Source organism: Panulirus ornatus, chromosome 13, assembly GCF_036320965.1.
Source record: "Panulirus ornatus isolate Po-2019 chromosome 13, ASM3632096v1, whole genome shotgun sequence".
NCBI classification, from domain to species: Eukaryota; Metazoa; Arthropoda; class Malacostraca; order Decapoda; family Palinuridae; genus Panulirus; species Panulirus ornatus.
Window position 1 is genome coordinate 51,114,935 of NC_092236.1, and position 7,311 is coordinate 51,122,245.

Sequence of the window (7,311 nt, forward strand, 5' to 3'; positions counted from 1 at the left end):
TTCTTTTTGAGGGCTAAAGAGACGACGGCTTCAGTAAACATGTTTCATCTTTGAGGTTGAATATCTTTTAAATGTGTTTGTAATAATTTTTTTTTTCTTTATGTAATTTTTGTAATTTTATTTGACATTGCTGTAAACACACCTATCCATATATGTGTGTGTGTGTGTGTGTGTGTGTGTGTGTGTGTGTGTGTCATTCAACTGCTATGTATTTGATCTTTTCTCAAAATGCAAATTGATAATGTTCTTGAAGTTTTATTGAAGAATCACCTTAATTCTAATACAGAAGGAGAGTCACGTTACAGTGTTGTGACAATGGCGTTCCGTTACAGGCGTTACCACCGATGATATACAGCTTGTATCGTCGCATATAGGAGTGTTACAGAGAGGCGTTACTTGAAGGTTATCGCTGAAAGTTACGGTCTGGGAGTGTTACAGAGAGGTGTTACTTGAAGGTTATCGACCTGGGAGCGTTACAGAGAGGTGTTACTTGAAGGTTATCGACCTGGGAGTGTTACAGAAAGGTGTTACTTGAAGGTTATCGACCTGGGAGTGTTACAGAGAGGTGTTACTTGAAGGTTATCGACCTGGGAGTGTTACAGAGAGGTGTTACTTGAAGGTTATCGACCTGGGAGTGTTACAGAGAGGTGTTACTTGAGGGTTACCGCTGGGAGCGTTACAGAGAGGTGTTACTTGAAGGTTATCGACCTGGGAGTGTTACAGAGAGGTGTTACTTGAAATTTATCATCGAAAGTTACGATGTGGGAGTGTTACAGGAGTGTTACTTGAAGGTTGTCATTGAAAATATCGACCTGGGAGTGTTACAGAGAGGTGTTACGATCTGATGGTGTCACAGAGGGGTGTTACCAAGTCTGGCCTTAGGGTATATTCTTCAGATATTGTGAAAAAAAACAACTGTATCGTCACCAAACGTTACAAAAAACTGGTTAGTACGATTGTGGAAGTGTCCTTGTTACCGCTGGAATACAACCTGTGTTACATACAGGAAGTAACACCTGCATATAACGAGTGTTATAAGGGGCAAGAACCCCGTTATCTCTCAAAAAAAAGGGGGGGGGCTGGAAATCCTTCCCTCCCGTGTTTGATTTTCCAAAAGAAGGAACAGAGAAGGGGGCCAAGTGAGGATATTCCCTCTAAGGCTTGGTCCTCTGTTCTAAACGCTCCCTCGCTAACGCGGGAAATGGCGAATAGTATGAAAAAAAATATTATATATATATATATATATATATATATATATATATATATATATATATATATATCCCTGGGGATAGGGGATTAAGAATACTTCCCACGTATTCCCTGCGTGTCGTAGAAGGCGACTAAAAGGGGAGGGAGCGGGGGGCTGGAAATCCTCCCCTTTCGTTTTTTTTTAATTTTCCAAAAGGAGGAACAGAGAAGGGAGCCAGGTGAGGATATCCCACAAAGGCCCAGTCCTCTGTTCTAAACGCTCCCTCGATAACGCGGGAGATGGCGAATAGTATGAAAAAAATTATATATATATATATATATATATATATATATATATATATATATATATATATATATATATATATATATATATATATATATAATAAAATCTTATAGAAATGGAAGAAGCTGATGATGATGTGTGTGTGTGTGTGTGTGTGAGAGAGAGAGAGAGAGAGAGAGAGAGAGAGAGAGAGAGAGAGAGAGAGAGAGAGAGACCAGGGATTGCTGGTGGGGACTCATTCTTATCTCTCTCTCTCTCTGTCTCGCACAATCTCTAATCCACCGCGAGACATTTTTGGGCCTTAATCTCCCTCCCTCCACTCTCACTCTTAGTGCGAGTAAAACACGAACGGCAAGAAGAAAGAAAAACACGAAAGAGAAACTCTGAAAGAAAACGACCATGAAGAAAATGGGGTGTCATATACACAACTTTCACTTTCAGCGTTCGCTTCCATTCAGGACACGATTTCACTTTCTGTTCGTCTCCTCACTCCACTTCCTACCTCACACCACACCACCCACCTTCCCCCTCTCTCTCTTAGAATGGACTCGTCACACCACACCCCCTTCTCCTCCCTCCCCTCTCTCTTAGAATGGACTCGTCACACCACACCCCCTCCTCCTCCCTCCCCTCTCTCTTAGAATGGACTCGTCACACCACACACCCCCTCCTCCTCCCTCCCCTCTCTCTTAGAATGGACTCGTCACACCACACACCCCCTCCTCCTCACTCCCCTCTCTCTTAGAATGGACTCGTCACACCACACCCCCACCTTCCCCCTCTCTCTCTTAGAATGGACTCGTCACACCACACCTCCTCCTCCCTCCCCTCTCTCTTAGAATGGACTCGTCACACCACACACCCCCTCCTCCTCCCTCCCCTCTCTCTTAGAATGGACTCGTCACACCACACCCCCACCTTCCCCCCCTCTCTCTTAGAATGGACTCGTCACACCACACACCCCCTCCTCCTCCCTCCCCTCTCTCTTAGAATGGACTCGTCACACCACACTCCCTCCTCCTCACTCCCCTCTCTCTTAGAATGAACTCGTCACACCACACCCCCACCTTCCCCCTCTCTCTCTTAGAATGGACTCGTCACACCACACCCCCACCATCCCCCTCTCTCTCTTAGAATGGACTCGTCACACCACACCACCTCCTCCTCCCTCCCCTCTCTCTTAGAATGGACTCGTCACACCACACACCCCCTCCTCCCTCTCTCTCTTAGAATGGACTCGTCACACCACTCACCCCCTCCTCCTCCCTCCCCTCTCTCTTAGAATGGACTCGTCACACCACACACCCCCTCCTCCTCCCTCCCCTCTCTCTTAGAGTGGACTCGTCCTACTTTTATTACGTCATAATGCAAGGAGGAAAATAAAGAAAATGGAATCCCTTCCAGATACACCTACACTAAATATGGGAATAATGTTGACCCAACTTACATATACTTTCTCTCGTTTGGTTATCAATAAAGAATTAAGGTTGATTAGAATTTCTAGCTGGTAAAGAAGTTGAAGTTTTTGTATTTTATCCTTGTTGAGTTACGAGAATCCTTCAGTGGCGTCGGTATACCACTGTAGTAAGGTATACCACTGTAGTAAAGTATACCACTGTAGTAAGGTATACCCCTGTAGTAAGGTATACCCCTGTAGTAAGGTATACCACTGTAGCAAGGTATACCACTGTAGTAAGGTATACCACTGTATCAAGGTATACCACTGTAGTAAGGTATACCACTGTAGTAAGGTATACCACTGTAGTAAGGTATACCACTGTAGCAAGGTATACCTCTGTAGCAAGGTATACCACTGTAGTAAAGTATATCACTGTAGTAAGGTATACCACTGTAGTAAGGTATACCACTGTAGTAAGGTATACCACTGTAGCAAGGTATACCACTGTAGTAAGGTATACCACTGTAGTAAGGTATACCACTGTAGCAAGGTATACCACTAGTAAGGTATACCACTGTAGTAAGGTATACCACTGTAGTAAGGTATACCACTGTAGCAAGGTATACCACTGTAGTAAGGTATACCACTGTAGCAAGGTATACCACTGTAGTAAGGTATACCACTGCAGTAAGGAATACCACTGTAGTAAGGTATACCACTGTAGCAAGGTATACCACTGTAGTAAGGTATACCACTGTAGTAAGGTATACCACTGTAGCAAGGTATACCACTGTAGTAAGGTATACCACTGTAGTAAGGTATACCACTGTAGCAAGGTATACCACTGTAGTAAGGTATACCACTGTAGTAAGGTATACCACTGTAGCAAGGTATACCACTAGTAAGGTATACCACTGTAGTAAGGTATACCACTGTAGTAAGGTATACCACTGTAGCAAGGTATACCACTGTAGTAAGGTATACCACTGTAGCAAGGTATACCACTGTAGTAAGGTATACCACTGCAGTAAGGAATACCACTAGTAAGGTATACCACTGTAGCAAGGTATACCACTGTAGCAAGGTATACCACTGCAGTAAGGTATACCACTGTAGTAAGGTATACCACTGTAGCAAGGTATACCACTGTAGCAAGGTATACCACTGTAGTAAGGTATACCACTGTAGCAAGGTATACCACTGTAGCAAGGTATACCACTGTAGTAAGGTATACCACTGTAGCAAGGTATACCACTGTAGCAAGGTATACCACTGTAGCAAGGTATACCACTGTAGTAAGGTATACCACTGTAGTAAGGTATACCACTGTAGCAAGGTATACCACTGTAGTAAGGTATACCACTGTAGCAAGGTATACCACTGTAGTAAGGTATACCACTGTAGTAAGGTATACCACTGTAGCAAGGTATACCACTGTAGTAAGGTATACCACTGTAGCAAGGTATACCACTGTAGCAAGGTATACCACTGTAGCAAGGTATACCACTGTAGTAAGGTATACCACTGTAGCAAGGTATACCACTGTAGCAAGGTATACCACTGTAGTAAGGTATACCACTGTAGTAAGGTATACCACTGTAGTAAGGTATACCACTGTAGTAAGGTATACCACTGTAGTAAGGTATACCACTGTAGCAAGGTATACCACTGTAGTAAGGTAAGAAAGCGGGAGAGAATGTAGGCAACGAAGGAAAGAGAGAGAGAGAGAGAGAGAGAGAGAGAGAGAGAGAGAGAGAGAGAGAGAGAGAGAGAGAGAGAGAGAGAGTCGGTAACAAGGCTTAGTAACAGAGAGGTGATGATGGGAACTCCAGTCTTGTTGTCAGCAGGTCACACACACACACACACACACACACACACACACACACACACACACACACACACAAAACACACACTGGATCTCACCGAGAGCAGGACTGACTTTCACTCTCTCTCTCTCTCTCTCTCTCTCTCTCTCTCTCTCTCTCTCTCTCTCTCTCTCTTCTTCCCCATCGGGATTTCGGTACATGACCAGCTGATAATGGACTATTTCATATTCCATCCTAAGACTTGCCCACCATATGCAGCGCTGGGTACACACACACACACACACACACACGTAGGACACCACATGGGGGGGGGGGTCATCCATGGGTGTGATGACCCGGTATTTGACCTGACCGTTTAAGGTCAAATCTAAGGTCACAATGTCATGAGCGAAGGTTGATCACATCTGTCATCTTCGTCTCAAGGGGTCGTACCGTCGTGCTCAACGGGTCGTACCGTCGTGCTCAACGGGTCGTACCGTCGAGCTCAAGGAGTTGTACCGTCGTGCATAAGGGGTCGTACCGTCGTGCTCAACGGGTCGTACCGTCGTGTTCAAGGGGTCGTACCGTCGTGTTCAAGGGGTCGTACCGTCGTGTTCAAGGGGTCGTACCGTCGTGTTCAAGGGGTCGTACCGTCGAGTTCAAGGGGTCGTACCGTCGTGCTCAAGGGGTTGTACCGTCGTGTTCAAGGGGTCGTGCCGTCGTGCTCAAGGGGTTGTACCGTCGTGTTCAAGTGGTTGTACCGTCGTGCTCAAGGGGTCGTACCGTCTTGTCCAACGGTCGTACCGTCGTGCTTAAGGGTCGTAACACCAAACTCAATGGTCGTACCGTCGTGCTCAAGGGTTAGTACCGTCGTGTTCAAGGGGTCGTATCATCGTGCTCCAGGGTCGTACCGTCGTGCTCAAGGGTCGTACCGACGTGTTCAAAGTCCCCTCTCTAAACAAACTACCTATCTCTCCCTTCTCATCCTGGTTATATCTACGTATATATATATATATATATATATATATATATATATATATATATATATATATATATATATATATATATATATATATGCAAACTACCGAAAACCAATTTCTATGAAAGAGTCCTGGTGTTACGTATGACGTAGGCTGCGCTACTTCCAGTAGCAGGGAGATGCAGACCCCTTTGGAGTAAGATGTTCTTCGACGAGACGGAGTTCCCAGTGATACAGCCTCGAGCACTTAGGCTGGGTTCAGAAACAACTATATATATATATATATATATATATATATATATATATATATATATATATATATATATATATATATATATATATCAAATGACACGTGTAATGCCCTCCAACAGCAGGGATTCCAACCCCATGCGCTTTGTATGGTCGCTGGGTACACTCACCACTCGGATATGATGTCCATCATACGGAAAAGACTATTCGATCACTAGTAATCGAATACATTTCGTCTCACGTCCACGAGCAACGGGGCCAAACACCCGTCATAACTCCCCCCCCCCCCTTTCATCTGCACTCTATATGTGTGTGTGTGTGTGTGTGTGTGTGTGTGTATGTGTGTCTGTGTGTGTGTGTATGTGTGTCTGTGTGTGTGTGTATGTGTGTCTGTGTGTGTGTGTGTGTGTGTGTGTGGCGGTCAAAGTACAGTCTAGATTTGACGTGCCGATGATTACCCCGGAGAGGCAAGAGGCGTCTGGGGAGGAAGGACGGAGGGTGGCAGGTTGCTGTGGTATGATCGCTGTGGCGTGTTCGAGGCTCGTTGCTGCGCCCCGGGCAGAGAGAGAGAGAGAGAGAGAGAGAGAGAGAGAGAGAGAGAGAGTACCCTCTCCCAGCCTCGCACCTCACAGCCTCTGTCATGGAGAGAGAAAGAAAAACAATGTGCCGGATGTATAGGAAGGTTCTTCCCTCCAGACAACGCGACCATTTATTGACATGTTTGCTGCAGGGCTTTCGCGCCACGCAAATAGAGTACCTCTCCATTTAATTGCTTTTCTCTGGCTTTCTACCATTATCTGTCTATCTATCTATATCTATCTATCTATTAATCTCTCTCTCTCTCTCTCTCTCTCTCTCTCTCTCTCTCTCTCTCTCTATATATATATATATATATATATATATATATATATATATATATATATATATATATATATATATATATATATCCCTGGGGATAGGGGATTAAGAATACTTCCCACGTATTCCCTGCGTGTCGTAGAAGGCGACTAAAAGGGGAGGGAGCGGGGGGCTGGAAATCCTCCCCTCTCGTTTTTTTTTAATTTTCCAAAAGAAGGAACAGAGAATTGGGCCAGGTGAGGGTATTCCCTCAAAGGCCCAGTCCTCTGTTCTTAATGCTACCTCGCTAACGCGGGAAATGGCGAATAGTTTAAAAGAAAAGAAATATATATATATATATATATATATATATATATATATATATATATATATATATATATACATATATTCCTCGCTCGCGCGCGGGTAGAGGGGGGGTGCTATTTCATCTGTGGCGGGGTGGCGGCGAGAATGGATGAAGGCAGCAAGTGAGAATATGTACATATGTATATATGTATATGTCTGTGTATGTATATACATGTATACGTTG